This window comes from Bombina bombina, chromosome 4 (genome assembly GCF_027579735.1).
Source record: "Bombina bombina isolate aBomBom1 chromosome 4, aBomBom1.pri, whole genome shotgun sequence".
Taxonomy (NCBI): Eukaryota; Metazoa; Chordata; class Amphibia; order Anura; family Bombinatoridae; genus Bombina; species Bombina bombina.
In genome coordinates this window covers 924,995,685-925,017,060 of record NC_069502.1, presented here as the reverse complement: position 1 = coordinate 925,017,060, position 21,376 = coordinate 924,995,685, and the positions used below count along the sequence as shown (strand labels likewise).

The window sequence follows — 21,376 nt, the reverse complement described above, 5'->3', positions numbered from 1 at the left end:
ATAAATGGCTTACTATAGTGTACAACCAATGAAAATAAATAATGAAAGTATATTGCACAGTTGCATTACAATATACAATTAAACATTTTATATTAATATCTTGGCGTATTTAGGGCCAGATTATGAGTGGCGCGTTAACAGTTAAGAGCAAGCGAAAAGGGGTTTATCGCGGCTGTTTGTGCACTTAGGGTTTACCGCTTGTATTACCATTGAAAGTAAAGGCAAACAGGTGAGCGCAATTGTGATTTAAGCTAGAATGATTACCGCGTCCTCAGAGCTCTGGTTAACTGTTTTGCACAAATAAAAAGTTGCACAAAACATCAAAAATACATTACAAAGTACAGTTACACTCATAATAATACAATGATTGCACACAAGTTATAAGGGCTCAAAGATATGAGGTCTCAGGAGTTAGAAAAAAAGGCAGGCAAAGGGTTTTAACATAGAGATACATACATATACATGTCTTAAGATGTCTATGTATGTATGTGTGTATATATATATATATATATGTATGTTTATCTGTGTGTACATATGTATTTATATGTGTATTTATGTATTTACAGATATATAAACACATAAATACATATGTACACACACACATACATATATATATATATATATATATATATGTTTATCTGTGTGTACATATGTATTTATATGTGTATTTATGTATTTACAGACATATAAACACATAAATACATATGTACACATACATATATATATATATATGTTTATCTGTGTGTACATATGTATTTATATGTGTATTTATGTATTTACAGACATATAAACACATAAATACATATGTACACACACACATACATATATATATATACTGTTTACTTTCACCTAATACGAGCGCTACCCGAAGCGCACAAAAACTTACTTCTAGCGGAGTTATCGCTCAAGCGGGAGCATTAAATACTGCTCCACTTGTAATCTGGCCCTTAATGTCCCTTTATCATAAACATAAAAGGGCAATTTAAGCAGGATGGGAACACTATTTTTTTTTATTTGGAATGAACAAACATTGTGATACATTGAACATATACATAGTGACCAGACCATTTTTCAGTTTTCTTACCGTTAAGGACCAGGGCTATTTTTACAATTCTGCAGTGTTTGTGTTTAGCTGTAACTTTCCTCTTACTCATTTACTGTACCCACACATATTATATACCGTTTTTATTGCCATTAAATGGACTTTCTAAAGATGCCATTATCTTCTAACTTTGACCCCCAAAATCTGTTAAACATCTATAACCACCAAAAAACACCCATGCTAAATAATTTCAAAATTTTGTCCGGAGTTTACAAATACACAATGTTTACATGTTCTTTGCAAGTTATAGGGCAATAAATACAAGTAGCACTATCTAGCGATTTCCAAACCAGAAAGACTGCCAGTACTAAAATAAAAGGCTTATATATATATATATATATATATATAATACAGTTGCAGTGTTGGATCCCCCTTAGCCCCCAACCTCCCTGATCCCCCCAAAAAGCTCTCTAACCCTCCACCCTCTACCTATTTGCCGCCATCTTGGGTTAGGTCAAAATTTCAGGTTTTTTTTCATAAATTATATAAATACCCAATTTTTCTGTAATGTAGCTGCCCCCCATTAATACCCTACCCCCCTCCCAGATCCCTTTCCCCAACACTTATTCCCCCCTTCATCTCGCTCTCCCTCCTTCCCTTAAACTTAATTTGTGTAGTGCGCGCACGCTCCCGCCACCTTGAGCGGACTCCAGGAACTTGATTCCCCGCTCGCCGGAACTGCTCCAGCGATGGGCCGCCTACCCGCCTCCCTCGTATCCCTCCCAAGCCACCAACAATCGGCACTATCGCTGGCCGATGCAGAGAGAGCCACAGAATGGCTCTCATTGCATCAGTTTGCTTAAAAAATGGTATTGCACGATGTCTCAATATTGAGGCATCGCTACAATACCCTGAAAGTGGCTGGAATCGATCACAATGGATACCAGAGCTTGAAACCCCAGAGGTCGTTAACAATCGGTTTTTGTAGGACGTGCCTGCCACGTCCTTGGTTGTTAAGGGGTTAAAGGGACATTCTAGAAAAAATGTAATCCACATGGATGCATTTCAGTTTTGAATAGAAGCATTTTTGCAAAATACATATATACACAAAAATGCTTCTAATAAAAGCTGTAGCTGTTTCAAAAGTGTATTTAAGTATGCACCGTGCACCAGCATTTTAAACACAGCACTTGCCCATAGAGCCTAAGGTGCTTGTACCATGTGATAATTATTCAATTTGTTAATTGCTGACATGATACTAGCCCCACTGGTGTTCTGAGCAACTGCCGCTTTTAAAATACTTCTGCACTGAGAATATCTAGCTATGCCTCACATACACATGCAGAGAAAAATGCTAACACTAAAACAGTGATAACTTTTACTAGAAGCATTTTTGCCAATACATGTTTATTGCAAATATGTTTCTATACAAAGATATAATTCATATATATGCGTTTACATTTTGACCGTAATGTCCCTTTAATATGGAGCAAATAAAATATGATCCATTACCAGATTGCTGTTTAGTTATTTATGCATATATTTCTTACCCTAAAAAAATAAATCTTGTACGCTGCGACTGTATACTTGATACTTGGACACATAGTTTTTATTTTGTGTAGCGAAAAGCTGGCAATAGCTTCACACTGTGTATTATTGATGCTGTTCAAAAAAAGGTTATAAGAAGATTACATGAATACAAATAATTCCATAAAATTGAGTGCACCAACATTTTAGGTCACTTTGGAGGTTTTCATAGATAGCCTATAATTGTGAGGATTTTAGCTCTTTGAATGCTGATAGCAGTGCAAAACCACATGGTAACCAAAGGAAATGTGAGCTATATAGCAAATGAATGTGCGGAAATGCTTTCAAATTAATCACATTACTGTTCCGTACTGAGTGCCCGCAAATTGCCTTTATTGTTTAAACTGTTTTATAGCAAGAATAGCAGACTGGATGTTTGCCTTAAAGTTACTAATTGCTTTCCTGGTTTTGGATAATGCACTGATTGTGATGTCCTACAGGAAGTATTATTGAGTCAGAAAATAATATAAATAATAATAATAATAATAATAATATATATATAAAGTAGATTTGGGGAGCTCAGCATTTTGTTCAATGTTGCCTGTTTTGCATCTAAATTCATACTTTAAGGAAATGTTATCAAGATACAGGCAGACAAGTTCTTAAATAGAAAATCTATCTCCCCTCATTTTCCCTTGGCAAAATTTAAAGGGACAGTAAACAACTTGGCATGTTTATTTAAAATGTATAGTTATGCGTAATGTAACAACCTTGCAATATATTTTCAGAATTTACTTTGCCTTGTTTTTATGTAATTTAGCTTTGAAAATTGAGCTCAGAACTTGGAATGCACCCTGCTGACTTCTCAAGGCGAGCTCTGCTACAAATCTGTTCTTAATTGGCTTTATCAAACAACAACTGCAAAACAATTCACTTTGTACTAACTTTATGACCATGACAACTAGCCTTGTTGTCTGTGGAATAAAAAACGCAGATTGGTTTCTCTACATAAGGCAAATAGTGGGTGGAGTTTTGCTATTGAAAAATAACTGAAGTAAAAAGAATGTAAATTTGCTTTAAAAACGTCAAGACTTGGCTGATGTTATTCTACAGTAAAAAAACAACAATAGAAAAGTCTTTTAATTATAATGTGTTTACTGTCCCTTTAAGATTGTACAAGAGCTTTCTAGTGCTATAACGCCCCCTGCTCTTGCAAAACCAATCACAAGAGAGCAAGGCCTGTCAATCCCGCCAAATGAGCAATTTTGGGAGGATTTAGGGTGGTGGATAGGATAAGAAACAGGAACGGCTTCTTAAATATGTGGTTGCAGCTTCACTCATGCGAGTCTGAACGCCTCCCATGTAGAATGGCAATATTATTTTGCTGAAATCAGAGTTAAATATTTTTTTTTTAGATCAGGTTTCTGAGCAGGCCACTTCCAGACTGGGCAAGGAAGGTAGCCACCCCCTCTTTTATGGCAGGTCATAAAAAGCCCTGCAGCCCTGGCTGAAGTTATTGAATATTTTATAATTGTTTGTTATTATATCCAGTACATATATCCATATAAGCAATCCCCTTGTGACCTCATGAGGATTATTTTGATACTAAACATGATATGTCTGTCATATTTTCTCACCCCGTAATATACATGTGATTAAAACATTTCTTAAAATATCCTAGAAGGATTATCTCTAATAGTCCTTAGGCCTGTGCCTTGATAGAGACACTGTTTCCTGTCACATCTTGGGGTCATAAACTGAACTTAGGCACCAGACCAGGTTGTGTTTAATAAAGTTGACACAAGTAAAACTTAAAAACTAATTATGACAGGTGGTCTGTTTCTTAAGGATAACAAACATACAAAAACAATAACATACACACACACACATGTACACACTCTCACACACATATAGAAAATAGGCCGAATTCTGACTCTACTGAAAAAATCAATTAGCAACCAATATTATTCAAATACATTCACAGCTAAACAAAAATCTAAACAAATTGTATTAATGTAATCTATGTTTAGCTAACATTAGCATGATCATGTCAACCAATTAAAAAAATTACTAATTAGTCATACATTTCCACCCAACAATGTATTAATCTGTTACAGATAAACAGTATATCCTCTATATTATGCTGAGCTGATTGGTACAAAATGTATTTTTAAAAGGAAATGGCTAGGTTCCAAGATGTTAAAGAGTCAAAATTAAACTTTCATTATTCAGATAGAGCACACAATTTTAAACAACTTTCTAATTCACTTTCATTATCTAAATATGCACAATCTATTTATATGCACAATTTATGATGCAACAGCTCCTACTGAGCATGTGCAAGATTCACAGAATATATACGTATTTGCAATTTGTGATTGGATCACTGCAAGCTAGATTTGCCAAGATATTTTTTTTAAACCTATGCACATTAACATTGATTAATGTGTACAAACTTGACCTATTATAAACTCCCAAGACCGAAAGCAAAAAGCCCCAAGTTATTTTTTTCCTTTAAAAAAAAAAAAAAAACAGGATATGGGAAAGAGAATAGAACTTCACACAGTTTTATAAAAAATAAAAAAACTATCATGGTCAGCCAAGAGACAGAGTGAATATTCCCTCGGATGGGTGTAAACTAGACTGAGGTTTATGATAACGGGGCAATCCAGGTTCACAAAGGTGAAATTCCAAATAATTTCATTCAGTTGATTTGGCTCTGCTGCTATTTAAAAGGACATAAATGCATATTGCAATTTAAGTTAATTGAAAACATATAAATCCAACTTTTTTCAAATGCCCATGTGTAATATTGAAACATAGGAAATGTATTAAACTATTGCTGAAGTAAATATTAAAGGGACAGTAACCACTGTGAGATTGTATAAAATATTTATTTTTCTATATATGTAGCAAACCATCCTTGCAATATCATTTCATTATTTATTTTGCTCCATTTTCATGTAATTTAAATTTGTGGGCTTCCCAATTCAGTTTCTATAAATGAATGGGCACCACCATGTTGAAAAATGCTCTCTCTTTATATATACTGTATATACTGTACTTGGAAGTCACTTTCTGTAATCTAATAGTCATATTTATTATAGCTCTATAATAAATATAAGTATTGGCTTACAGAGAGTGTCTTCCAAGTTTGATGTTTTAAATGTATTTTGAAGAGCACCCAGGCCAAGGATATTATAGGAGTGCTTAGAAAGGTTGCCATATTGATGCTTTAAGGGGGACACATATGAAAAATGCATATATATATATATATATATATATATATATATATATATATATATATATATATATATATACATATAAAAATCAACACATGGGATAGATAGATAGATAGATGTAAGTATTTAAAACTTAAACACTTTGTCATTGTAGTATAAAATATTTAAATATATTTAGTAAAACAATTTTTCAATATAGTTTTATTATTTATTTTTACCCTTTCCCCCATAAATTGACTCTGAAAATTGTTGGCTTTCCAATTCACCAGAATTTCTATAAATGAATGGTCGTCACTATGTTGAAACCTAGGTTTCCCTTATCTAACCTCTTCTGCTGAAAACAATTACAGGCGAATAGAGCACGCAAATTAAGGACAAGAAAGTTTTTATTTCAACATACTCTGCCAGATGTTTAATGTATACTTCCGTTGCTTCAAAAAAGTGCTGTATAAGTCCATTTCACACCCTCTCTCTGCACCCCAATGGAAAATATCTAGCTCAGCAGATCCATTTATTCTGCCGTTTAATGTCCTGCGGCATTTCTCAATAAGCAAATGAAGCGCATTTGGTGTGACAGCATGCTAAATGGTTTGTTGTCTCCTAAATGTGTGATACAATACAGCTTAGTATTAATCAGTTCCTTATGGTAGAACATTCAGTTGAACATTTTCTTCGAAGACTGAAAAAGCAGCATGCAAAAAATACCTTGAGGTTGTTTGAAAGAAGTTTACCGGGTTAAGGTGAAAGAAAGAAACACTTCAAAAATTCTTTAGCAGATAAATCAAAGAGCTATTACTGACAAAATGTTAGCATGGTATGTAGTAATATATCCACCTTGTCTCATTGGGAAGTGACTTGTGTCATCGTTCATCTAATTTTGAGGATCCAGTTACCATGACGTTGAGTATTAGTGTATAATTTCATGTTCTACATGACAGTGATACTTCATGAAAAACAATTCTACAGGAACATAAAGTAAAAGGACACTGTACAAATGTCTTACATCTAAGAGAGGGCATTTCAACATGTGGTAATTTTTATTTATTGATTTTTTTTTTATATATTGATTGTTATTTATTGATTTTTTTAATGTGTGTATCTGTCAGCCAATGAGTATTAGCAGAAGTACCCAGCAGATACTGCCATATCAATTTTAGTTTAAATTTAATTTAACAAAGCACATTTTCAGCATCTTTAAATACTTCTCTTTCAACCACATGAGATACATCCATATCCATATAATATAATCATATAATCATGACCGATCTGCTGTAGAAAATGAGCTTTAGAAAGCATGCAACAAAATATAAAGTGTATATTAAACTGTACGGCATTTACATCAAGTAGGTAACAAATGATTACTGACAAAGTGATCTAATCACGAAACGCGTAAGGGCAGAGCTAAGAGCAGCGGTGATGTCACTTCCGGTCTCCCCGGTCTGGGCTAAACAGACACACACGGATACCGGAGCTGCCTCTTGCACCTCACAACAGGATCCAAAATGGAGCACAGGGAAGTGAACTGATTTACTTTATTTTGTTTATACTGGATGGGAAATGTCTAACAGCCTGCCAGTCCGTACCGGACACTTTGGGTATTCAGCACAAGAGTTGAACTACTCTATATTGTGATTCAAACTAGCATTGTTAAAATCACTCCCTCTTATCTATGGACTTGTAATAGCCATAGTTCCACAAATACAGGAACTCGAAATAAAACTAACATTACTCCTGCAGTTTTTTGAGGAGCAGATCTTATACCAATCTATCCTTTGCAAATAAATCTTTATATTTTTTTATACAAATAACTGCATTATGTTTCATGTATAATAACAATACACTGCTCCACTACATCAACAGTAGTTAAAAAAACGGAGTAAAGAAAAACATCTTTACCACAGTGTGGAAATATTTCCTACCCATGCAAGTCACTTACCTGATATGATTGAGGTAATAGCAGGTGAGCAGTTTTCATACCTAAGCATAAAACGTTTCTGGTTTTAAAAGTATTACACTATAAGTCTCCCTTTTTTGTCCCCTCTCTTTTGTTATTTGCCTCCTCCTTTTGGTTTACTTTGCATCCTTCTCTTGGACCCTTTCCACTCACTTATTTACCCCACTCATTTAACCCCCTAGAGCGCAGTCCTTCTCCTACACATTGCATGTATATATATATATATATATATATATATATATACACACACATATACACACACACAGATAAGGATAGATGGTCTCATATTGACAACTCTAATTAAAAAAAAAAATCTGCCATAGTTACAAAATATAAAATAATGGCAACAACTATTTTGTCACCATCTTTGCAGTAACACATTAAGAAATTCAGCATTTATTATACATCTATTACACCAAGCAGAAGAAAAGACAACTACTTTATTATTTTAAAAGCCTATTAACTAGAAGCAGATGCTTTTAAAAAAAAACAAAAAACAGAAGCTTTTTACTAAACAAGAATGGTATAGTGGTTAGGGTGTTGGTTTTCAATATATAAGCTTGTGGCTTAAATTCTTGAGCGTATCTCCTTCCCAGGAAATACTTGAAAACAAGATATGTATCCGCATGCATCTAATAAAAAAAAAGTAGTAGAAAAACATTTTAATTCACAAGTTGCTTGAAGTCATACAGTAAAAAGGGACATTATTGTTACCTTGATACATGTGTGCAATAATATTGAATGAAGAGTTGCCAATGGCTACAAAGGTCCTTTATTGGCAAGTTGTGGCTTGCTATGAGGTTTAGTACTTAAGGCTCTTGGATTGAACAGAGCTGTCATGAAAAATGTATTATAGCTGTAGATGACTAATTGCTACCACCCCAAAATCACCCTGGTAACATTGAGCCTATTAGATTCCTGGAGCGACTATTACACCAGTTTTGTAGTAAGCGCCCAAGGAATCTTAAATCTATAGATTTTGTTTTATCAATCACAGACTACCAGCTGAGGACCCACACATCTATTACAGATAAAATCAACTTTTGAATGGTAAGCAAACATTTTTTTTTCCTTAACATTCCTAAGAATTTGTTCTATTTATAATTTTCAGAGAACACAGTTTCTAGTACAATATAAGACAAGAAACATTTTATCAAGTTATCAGTAAACGTGTTATTAATTTAATTTCCTTAAATCACATTTTTTTTTAAAAAAACAAACAGTATTTTTTTACATAAAATGTTTATGTGAAATTGTTAATTTTTTAAAAAAAAGTTTTAAAAATTACAAAACTTCTAAAACTATACTAATATATTTATCTGTTAGAATGTGTGATAAAAATGTAATTAGGATTTAATAATATATTGGTATTATATGTAATCTAAACCCAAGATATTCAATGAAGTTGAAGGTGTAATCTACATATCCTAAAGAAATGCACTGCTGGTTCTTAAAAAAAAAAAAAAAAATAAAAAAAAAAAATAATAATAATAATTATATATACTGTGCATACACTCCACACAAGATGGATCCAACAACAAGTACCCTCCCACCAGGCCTACAACCAGCATCCACCACTGTCACCAACCCACCTGCACTCACTAAAACTGACCTACAAGACTTGTGCACAAAAGAAGATATTAAAGAGATCATGGGGGAAGTGAAAAACTGGTATAGCAAACTCAAAAAGGACCTAACTAAAGTCACACACAGGGTCACTACACTGGAAGAAACCCACAATACCATAGACAATGATATCCAGCATATATCAAAACTGGTATATGACCAAGATTAGACTATACATCATTTATTAGAAAACGTGAAGGATCTGGATAATAGAGGCAGACGCAACAATTTACGCATACGCGGAGTCCCAGAATCAATACAACCCAACGCAATAGAGGGCTGTCTCCAAGACTTATTCAGAACCATAAAAGGGTCTAACAGTTCCCCAGATATATGCTTAGAAAGAGCACACAGGGTCTTAAGAGCGAAACCTCCACCAAAGGCACATCCCAGAGACATTATTGTGAATCTTCTCAACCATAAAAACAGAGAGGAAATACTCCCGTCATGCCAAACAAAAGCAAAAAATAATGCACTCGGGGAACCACATACAGATATTCGCAGACCTCAGCCCGACAACCATGCAGAAAAGGAGAGACCTTAGCTTCATCACCACCAGTGAGAGAATAGAAGATAACATACAGATGGGGCTTCCCGGTTAGCATCATCGCCTCCAAAGGGGACACTACAGCAATATTCAAATCCATGGAAGACTTCACAAGCTTCAGTGAAGCATTACAAATTAAAATTCCACATCACTTCAACTCCAGAAGCAAGTAACCGGCAGAAAACCCACCGCTAAATACCAATCCCCAAGGCAACAGGAGCCCACGCTCCTCTCCTGAAACCAAAACAATGGCCAATGCTGACGACTAACTCAAGATATCATACAACATAGACTGATCCTACCATAGAGACATGGCGGCTACAGGTAGTATATAAAAGATTTTTCTTTTACTACATTACTTCAGGTTCGGTGGTGGGGATACTATCCTTATTGTTAGTTTCACTGTTGAAAGTTTACTCTGTTGTTATATAGCTACCTATTAAGAAGACTCTAATCTAACATAGAAGTTGTAAAAGTGTTGTTGTTAAAAATATTATTAACATTACTAGAATTGTACGATAATTTGTTGCAACTTTTTGCCTTCTCTTTAACTGTATAATTTGACAATTGCCATATTTCCTACATCATACAAGAGATTACAGCACACACCCAAGAACCTGCTTAGACTAATCTCCACAATTAAAACAAAATTACTCCTAATATGTATACGCTCACCATCGCCACCATAAACACGAAAGGCCTTAATAGCCCTGAAAAAAGATCCATGGTATTTCAGGATCTACACTAATCTTCCAGCTATATCATCTTCTTACAGGAGACACATTTAAAAAGGGACACGAGCCAAAGTTACTTAATTATAGATACAGAACAGTGTACTTAGCATCAGGCAACACCAGAAAATGGGGAGTGGGAATTCTACTTAAAAACTCTATACCTTTTCAAGCAACGCATATAGAAAAAGATAGGAATGGTAGATACATTATTTTGATAGGCCTTTTATAAAACAGGCCCGTTACCTTTATCAACATATACTTACCTAATAAAGAACAACACCACCTCTTTAAAACAATCCACTAATTCTTACTCAAACATGCTAAAGGGACATTGTTCCTTGGGGGAGACTTCAACCTGCCCTTAGACCCAACACTGGGCACACGTGCACTCCCAAAAGAGTGATAAAAACAATTTCTAACTATATATCCCAAATCAAATTACATGACACATAGGGGCCTATCTATCAAGCTCCGAAAGGAGCTTGACGGCCCGTGTTTCTGGCGAGTCTTCAGACTCGCCAGAAACAGCAGTTATGAAGCAGCGGTCACAAAGACCGCTGCTCCATAACCTGTCCGCCTGCTCTGAGTAGGCGGACAGACATCGCCGGAAATCAACCAGATAGAGTACGATCGGGTTGATTGACACCCCCTGCTGGCGGCCGCGAGTCAGCAGGGGGCGGCGTTGCACCAGCAGCTCTTGTGAGCTGCTGGTGCAATGCTGAATACGGAGAGCGTATTGCTCTCCGTATTCAGCGAGGTCTGGCAGACCTGATCCGCACTGTCGGATCAGGTCCGCCAGACCTTGTTAAATAGAGGCCATGGAGAACATTTAATCCACAGTTTAAGGACTATACATTCTACTCGCACCCACATAACACATATACAAGAATAGACTACATTCTCTCTGACCAGATAGGTTTATCCATGGTCACAGATTCAAAAATGTTGCCAATCACTTGGTCTGACCACGCACCAGTGCAAATGATCTGATATCCCACACAGACCCTTCATTTGAAGATTGGATGACTTCATGTTAGGAAATGTTCTAATCAAACAAGCAGTAGATCAGTCTATTGAAAACTATTTTAGGGAAAATAACATAGAAAACATTACACCAAGTACCATCTGGGAAGCACATAAATGTGTGATAAGGGGAGAGTTAATCTCACACAAGGCAAGGGAAAAAAAAGCAAACGGGCAATTATTAAACTTGACACTGGCCCAGATAAGTTATTGGGAAAAAGAAAACAAAAAAGGCCCACAATCCACTAACATTTTAGAAACACTGAAATAAACCAGACAGGCACTCAAAGAGCATCTCACTAAGGAATACCAAAGAAAATCGGTACTAATGAAGCAAAAATATTTTGACACAAATGACAAAATAGGCCCTTCACTAGCAAAAGCCCTTAAAAGAAGCCAACTCAATGCACACATTTATTCTATATCAAACACCAGAGGAGACACCCATAAAGACAGTAAAAATATAGCAGAGGTATTCAAACAATATTATGAGACATTATATAATATCCAAAACACAGCTACACCTCGAGACATTTCTCATTGATTTGGACCTACCTTCTCTAGACAAAAAGGAAGCAGATAATCTAGACTCACCTATAACAACAGAAGAGATACAAAAAGCAATAAAAGACATGCCTAGCGGAAAAAGCCCAGGCCCGGATGGCTTGAGCATGAAATACTACAAAACTTATATTCACCATCTCACCATACCTCTGGAAAACACATTCAATTCTATAGTCAATACAGGGGGGTTAGAGGCCCACATCACAGTCCTCCCAAAACCAGGAAACCACCAAACAGCACCAAAATATTTCCTCCCATATCGCTGCTAAACTCAGACATACATTTTTTTGCAAAAATTCTCACTACCAGATTAAACCGATATCTACCCAAATTTATAACCAATGACCAGGTGGGTTTCATTCCAGATAGAGAAGCCAGAGACAACACTTTAAAAGCGTTGCAAATTATATCACACGTTAATAATGAGAACATCCCAACAGTCCTCATATCCACAGTTGCAGAAAAAGCATTTTATCGAATACATTGGCTCTTTCTAAAAATGGTGTTACAAAAAATGAAATTTGCCGATAAATGTATCAATCAAATTTTCTCATTATACACAGCCCCAACAGCTAAAGTGACAGTAAACGGCCTTTTTTCAAACAAATTTCACATATGAAATGGCAATACGACTGGGGTGTCCCCTCTTACCCGCACTCTTCGTCCTTTCTATAGAAACACTGGCACAAAAAATTAGGAATAATAACCAAATAACGGGAGTACAAATTGGCAAAACGGAACACAAATTAGCACTTTACGCAGATGACGTCTTGCTCACACTTACCAATATAAAAACATCAATACCACAGACATTAGAAACATTTACAAACTTCGGACAGGGTCTCCAACTTCCTCCCAAACCTTACTAAATCTGAAAATGCTAAACATCACTTACAAGGAATCAATGCTACATACACTAATTCCAAATTGTCCGTTAAAAAGTTAAAATAAAGTACCTAGGCGTTTACCTATCTCCAGACTTCCCAACTATATTTCAAGCCAATTATAAAGCGCTAGAAAAAAACTAATGACAGACCTATCTAGCTGTAAAAATAAATCTATATCTTGGATAGGTAGAATAAATGTAGTGAAAATAAATATCTTAACAAGGCTATTATACATGTTGCAAACAACTCCTATACCTCTCCCACCACAATACATTGACAAGATCCAAGTGTTAATAGAGCAAATCATCTGGCAGGTTACTAGACCCAGAGTAGCAAAGCAGACAATGTATCAACCTAAAGAAAATGGTGGTCTGGGAGTACCGAACATACACGCATACAAAGCCATAACACTACATAGACTTTTGGACTGGTGCAATAACAATGCAAGTAAACAGTGGGTCTAAATTGACAGGAATATCTTAGGGTTGGCAACGCAGGTGTTGCCGCCTGGACGCCCACCAAATACAGGAATATAACAATACATCAATATCCTTTACCGACAGAATTACTTGTGACATGGGATAAGATAACTATTACCTCAACCAACATTTCTAACATCCTTTCCCCCATGTCCCCAATTTGCAATAATCCAACTCTACCATGGAACCACAGAGAATCGCAATCAGACTTCAACTGCCATATAAGAGACAGAATAATATCAATAATATTATACAATGATAAAAAGCTCAGGTCATTAACTGAAATCCAAAAAAAATCATCCAGATATCTCCCTAACTTGGTACTCCTTTTTACAGATTTGCCACTACATAGACACACATCTCAACAAACACCACTTCCTTAGAACACTAACACCATTTGAAAAATTATGCTTGCTTGAAATGTTCCCCTACACACGCCATATCCATATTATAAAAACAAACATTGACAAAAGACACACAATACCTTCCCACATACACCAACTCATGGGATAAAGAATTGGGCACCAACATTACACTGAAAGATTGGAAAACTGCCTTCACGATCCCCAAAAAATCCTCAATTTCCACAAGAGTCTTAGAGACAAACTATAAATATCTCACAAGATGGTACCTCCCTCCTAGCAGACTACATACAATCTATAAAACAGCCAGCGATAAGTGCTGGAGGGGATGCAGAGAAATAGGGAACCCGACACACATCTGGTTGCACTGTTGCAAACAAGACGCATTCTGGCAAGTATACTCAAACACATGTCAGGAGTCATAGGGAAACAACTCCCAAATGACCCGCAGATCCTCCTTTACCTGTCATTACCAAAACTTAACGACAGTGTGGCCAAGTCAATGTTGATATTAATGATAAACAGTGCAAAAACTTTGATACCAAAATATTGGGAATCTGACACTATCCCAACAGAGAAATAATGGGTAGATCAAGTAGAGAATCTACTGCACCTGGAGGTACCATAATCTCCAATCAGGCACTATAGACACTCATGAATCAAAAAGGATAATGTGGGACCAACATATAGTCAACTCCCAAAACTGAAGAGATTAAAATAGACAAATTGTCAGGTCTACTCCATACCTCCATACACATCCACATTTGAAACCTATTCCTATTCCCATTTCACACCCGACCCCATACCACTCATTGTAACAGATCATATTATTAAACATTTAATGTAAAGGTACTCATTGTAACTGCCTACACATCAACAACACAATTTGGCAAATGCATGTTGTGTCTTTCAACTACCTAAAGAACTTCCGCATTGGACTTTCCTGGAAACTGGACTGAATTATGGATAATATCAATCAACTTGTATAATTTACTTGTATTCTTGTTACACATTGAAACTGTATTATCACTCAACGTGAAACTTTTACTTTTTCAATTTCATTTATGTTATGCTATTATATTTAATAAAAAAAAAAAAATTAAAACTAAAGAAAAAAAGAACTCTTATGATTTGACAATAAATAAATCTTGTCAATTTTTGTGTGACGTAAAGGGACATGAAACACAAAAATTTTCTTTCATGATTCAAAAACATAATACAATTTTAACAACTTTTCAATTTACTTCTATTATTTAATTTGCTTCCTTCTCTTGTTATCCTTTGCTGACAGATTTATCTAGGAAAGCTCAGGAGCAGCAAAGAACCTAGGTTCTAGCTGCTGATTGGTGGCTACATATATATACCGATTGTCATTGGCTCACCCATGTGTTTAGTTAGAAACCAGTAGTGCATTGCTGTTCCTTGAACAAATTATACCAAGACAATAAAACAAATTAGATAATAGAAGTAAATTAGAAAGTTGTTTAAAATTGTATTTTATATCTGAATCATGAAAAAAAAATGGGTTTCATGTCCCTTTAAAGACCTGTGAATATCTTTTCCTTACTCCTATTTGGCTTTAGTGAAAATGTGCAATGGTTTATAATTACATGGTATAATAATAATAATAATAATAATAATAATAATAATAATAATAATAATAATAATAATAATAATATATTTTGAATTAGTCAAATTCAAATAAAACCATAGTTTGAAAATCAAGGGCTATCTTCTAATTACAATCTGCCACCTTCTCAACTCGTATCAGTTGCCACCATTTACATATTACTGATAATTTTGGTGTAAGAATGGCGTAAGATATATTGTTCATTTGGTTCCTATGATCTTCAAATGCATGAACATGCTGTGTGTACATAGCAACAGTCTATATTCAGCTGATTAAAAAAAAAATCCTTTCGTAAAGACCATCTCTTCTACCACTTTTTCTGCAACAATCTCCTGCAAACGATCTGCAACAGCGGAAAGGAAATTTTAGCCTGAGTTGACTTCGATCTGTTTAATAATTTACTGTCCTGGTTTTGTGTACAAGTTCTGGAAGGGGAATTTGCAGAAGTAGAAGGTGTACAGTTACAGTAAACTGAGAGTCCAAAAATAGCAGTGAATAATATCAGATGCAGTCTGCCCCACAATTTATAAACACATAGCCGTGCCAACAAGCATCAGGGCACTGAGGACATTGATGAGGCTAAAGCTGTATAACTAATATATGGGAACATGCTATGTATTAAAAAATACTGCTACACAACACACCCATACGTATATGCACATATACATGTATACAAATAGAAATACATATTATACATGTATAAATACATATTTATCTATCTATGTATATATTTATCTATTTATCCATTATTTACATCCAAAATACCTAAACAACCTGCAGTAGATAAAGAAGAATTAAATAGTTATGCAAAACCTAGCACATGAGAAATACAGTAGAGGAAAGTGTGAATTAGTGACAGATTGCACATAGCTCCCTTATCTAAATAGAATGAAAGGTATAGACAGAAAGATATACGGACAGGCACAACTAAACAGACAAACAGACAGACTCAAACAACAAATAGCTAGCTAGAAAGAAGAAGTGTAGGAAGAAGACAAGATAAAGTTATCCCACTGTGAACAACAGAATGAATCTACTTTAATATGCTGAACTGTAAATGCATAGAATGAGAACTGCAAGTAGTTAGATAGATAGTCAGGCAGGCAGGCAGGCAGATAATAAGTAGGTATATAGATAGGCAGATAGATAGGAATATATTAGATGGATGGATGGATGGATGGATGGATAGATAGATTGATGGACAGAAATAAATAGATGATAGATAAGTTAAAGTGATGTTAAATCCTAGTGTTTTAAAATGCTAGGATTTACCATTGGAACAAATAATGAGGACTTTAAGTCATTAAAGGGACATAATACTCATATGCTAAATCACTTGAAAGCGATGGAGCATAAATGTAAAAAGCTGACAGGAAAATATCACCCGAGCATCTCTATGCTCAACAGAGTAAGTTCTGTGTAAAAAGTTATACTTCAGCTGCTGCCCAGCTGCAGGTAAAAAAAAAAAAAAAAAAAAAAAAGGAGAAATGAACAGAAGCCAATCAGCATCAGCAGCGCTGAGGTCATGAACTCTTTTACTGTGATCTCATGAGATTTCAATTAACTCCCATGAGATTTTATAGCAAACTTCCTTAAACTGAATAGGGAAATAACATGAGTGTGCATGAGGCTCACTCCCTTGCAGGTCCTGGGACAGGCATACTGATTTGCTGCATAAAGTCCTTTACAATTGGGTGTGAATACTTAGGACATTTTGAGGTAAAATATCTTTCTTTTTTTTACATAGAGATGTTCAGGTGATACTTTCTAGTCAGCTTTTTACAGCTATGCTGCATCACTTTCAAGTATTTCAACATTTGGGTATCATGTCCCTTGAAGTATAAAATATTTCATGATGAAAGCTCCTTTATTTGTTTGCAGCGTTCGCCGCACTGAGCTGCTCAGGCAGCCTACGGCAGAACACTATTTGGCTGAGAGGTGATGTTTCCAGCTCTTAGCCAATAGCCGTGCGGGAAATCCGGGGCCAGACGCCGCCAAGCCGGAGTTCCCGCACGGCTATTGGCTAAGAGGTTGAAATGTCATCTCTCAGCCAAATAGCGTTCTGCCATGGGCTGCCTTAGCAGCTCAGTGCGGTGAACGCTGCAAATAAATAAAGGAGCTTTCATCATGAAGTATTTTATACTTAATGACTAAAGGTCCTCATTATTTGTCCCAATGGTAAATCCTAGCCTTTCATAACATCTAGGATTTATCATCACTTTATATACAAGTTCAATTGTGATAAAACTACATGTGTATATATATATATATATATATATATATATATATATTATTTTTTACTATTATGACCACTTTAAGCATCAGCTTTAATAAATCCCTTAATAAAATGTGAAGCTATATATCACCTCCTTCCCTTTTCTACTCTAAGCTATACATTATGGTCATGAAGTCTTTCCTTGTAGGTTTTACCTTTAAGTAGGTCTCTTTTATTATTTTTTTGGTATATCTTTTTTAATTCCCGGTCTCTTTTATTTATTTATATCCTTTTAAAGATACTGTCTCCAGAACTGGACAAATATACAGAATTTTGTTGTACTATACAAATAAATAATAATAATAAAAAGAAGACAACAAGGCCTACCTAATAATCTATAAATTGGCATGCAGAACTTCTTTCTTGATGATTTAGCCAATACTGAAAAAGCTTTAGGTGAATAGAAAAAAAAAGAGAAAAAAAATGTATTGTGGCAGTTGGGGAAAGCTACTTATATATATATATATATCTCAGGTTCGTTAAATTGTTATTTTGCATTTATGTAAAGTATTCCTAGCATACTATACTGAAGGGTTGTATTGCTTTTTAACAGAGGTACAAACATCAAACCACCATCTGGCTGCTTCAGATATACAGGCACCCATCAACTAAACATATGTTTAATCAAGTCCAAGTGTTTGTTCCAGCTTTTAAAATAGAAACATATTGTAAGAAAACAATAATGGAGATAATACACAATCAATCAAGCACAGATTGGCGGAGCTACTGTGAGTAGTGCTGGCCAACTGATCACTTACAGCTATCATTAAAAATATTTTTAAGGGTATTATCCATTGACATAAATATTCTTAGCAGGATACTGACATATTTAGTTCCAAGCAAAATATACTTGGCTCTGTTTTCCTTAAAACAAATGATGGTAAAAGTAAATTTTCACACATTGTTATCACCCCAGGACCAGATATATTTCCACAGGCCATAATGCCTGAAAGTTCAGTCATGAACATGTCTTCACCAAGGTTTTAAAAGAATTTAAAGCTCACAAAAGCTTAGAGGCAATGTGAAAATTTAAACATGTTTTATATTCCAATATCCTGGCCCACTGTAAACACAGACGGAGGAATTTTGCTGACACAGACATTATACAGTTCGATTCCATGTGGGAACTTGGGTGACTACAGACATTTTTTTTTTTTTTAGAAGACACTAGGCCCGAGGCCTGGAATAAAACAATAGCCAACTTCAGCAATCCCAAATTTCATCAAAGCTCTTTCAGCAGCTTTTTGATCTTGTAGACATACAGCCCAAAATGTGTTTGTTTTATACCGCCTCGGGTTGTGATTCCAGCCTTCTGTTTGCACGGCACATCATGCCACTCACCACATGGAAAATGACCAATGGTAATCATTGACCACAAAAGAGTTTTGGCTCAGCATTTTTTTAATGGTGAAAGATAAAATTGACAGATTTTTTTTCCCTACACAAACCCTTGTACAATATTAAAAAAAAAAAACATGGAAGGTATAGAATTCAAAATAATTATTAGTAATTAATAAAAGGAGAGAAAAGGCATCTAGAAAATGTATCTTGTGTGACACCAATTAGCATATAATGTAAATATTTTTTAAAACCGACACAATAACAGCTAATTATTAAGGGTCATTAATCATTATAAATAATGATGTTGCTGTTAATCATTGTTTTCTCTGAAATTGTATAACTATTCTAATGATTATTACAATACTTTTAAAAAAATGTTTTATATATTCATAGCATACATTCCCATTGCTAAAAAAAAATCTACATACAGTATAACTGCTATAAAAACATCTAAATCTGTAATTATAATAACATAATCTATTTTTGCAATCCAATGACATACTCCTTACATCAGTGATTTTTAACCTTTTTTTTTGCAGTGGCACACTTTTTTATATTAAAAAATCCTGTGGCACACCACCATCCCAAAATTTAAAAAAAAAAATCACACATTGTAGCCTAATACAGCATATATATATATACACATACACACAAACACATACATACTGTATGTATTGTGCTGTTATGCCATGCCTCCTACAAACTACCCCTGCACTGGGAGTAAAAAACAAGCAAAGTTTAAAAAATATGTCACACTGTTGTCAGTCTGCCGTGGCACACCTGAGGATCTCTCACGGCACACTAGTGTGCCACGGCACACTGGTTGAAAAACACTGCCTTACATACTCCAGTGCATATAATGTTGCAGGGTCATGTCTCTGAATCCTGCAGGATGCACTTCAGTACAAAAAATACAGAGTGGAATTACAGAATCTTTTTTTTCATTTTCTATACATCTGAAATATTTTATGTGAAATAAAAACTTTTTGTATGGAATAAATAAATAAATAAATAAATTAATTAATTAATGTGAAAATAATTTGAAAATAAGCACACAGACTGAATAAATTAACATAATTTTTCCTCACTTTGTAATTTCAGAATATAATAAAGCGAAGTATTTTGTAAAGGAAATTAGCCAGAAGTCCAATTAAAATTAGTACTTTACTGCAAAAGAACATAACCTAGACTTTTTAATGTAATGTAATACACTCACTTACACAGTGTATAACACAGGACTTGACACATTTATATGCATTTTAATAGGCAGCATGGATGGAGCCAGTCACATAATATAATATATATATATATATATATATATATATATATAGACAGGGAAGGAATTAATATTCTATATTACATACATCTCTTATAGAGTCCTGTTATGAATATAAAGTGGAGGGTGTTCTTAAAAAGCATAGAGTACAGTATGAATGGATATAAAGTGAAAGTATTTATCATTATATATTTTTCATTTTGTTTAATGCTATGGGCCCTATTTATGATGGTGCAAGGGGATATGATCCGATATAGCGGATCATGTCCGCTGCACATCGATAAATGCCAACAGTGTACGCTCTTGTGAACTGCTGGTGCAATACCGCTAGCAGGGAGTGTCAATCAACCCGATCGTATTTGATTGGGTTGATTTCTGTAGATTTCTTTCCGCTGCCTCAGAGCAGGCAGACAGGTTATGGTAACTTCTGTTCCGGCGAGCCTTCAGCGCTTGATAAATATGCCCCTATATGTGTTTTTGGCCGATTCATTTTTGTATATTTTAGCTTCAGTAGTAGTCCATGGTCAGTAAAGATGCCCTCACTATTTAACCAGCTGGCTGCTAAAGTATTATAAAGTAAGAAACTGCAGAAAGCCCTCTCAGGATTCTCCCAACTGAAAACAATATTTATTATGACATTTTGGGGATCAAAATATCCTCTTCTTCAGAACAATGTACAGTGACAAAAGCGTTCAATAAATACCTTATCAATCTGTTATTTACTTCCTCAGTAGCACAGTGTGTGACAGTAGAACATTAGTATTAGTAGTGGAAGTTTGTATTTGGTTACATAAATGTTACTATGGTAACACTATGCATCATATTTGTATACACTTCCAGGAGCGCGCCATCACTTGCACTGTGTGT

At 35.0% G+C, this 21,376-nt stretch overlaps 1 protein-coding gene across 2 annotated transcripts in view; it reads right to left on the bottom strand.

The window, feature by feature from the left end:
- CRIM1 (cysteine rich transmembrane BMP regulator 1) overlaps window positions 1–21,376 on the bottom strand; it is a 1,124,265-nt gene that overhangs the window by 776,948 nt on the left and 325,941 nt on the right. The gene's annotated exons all lie outside the window — the stretch shown is intronic.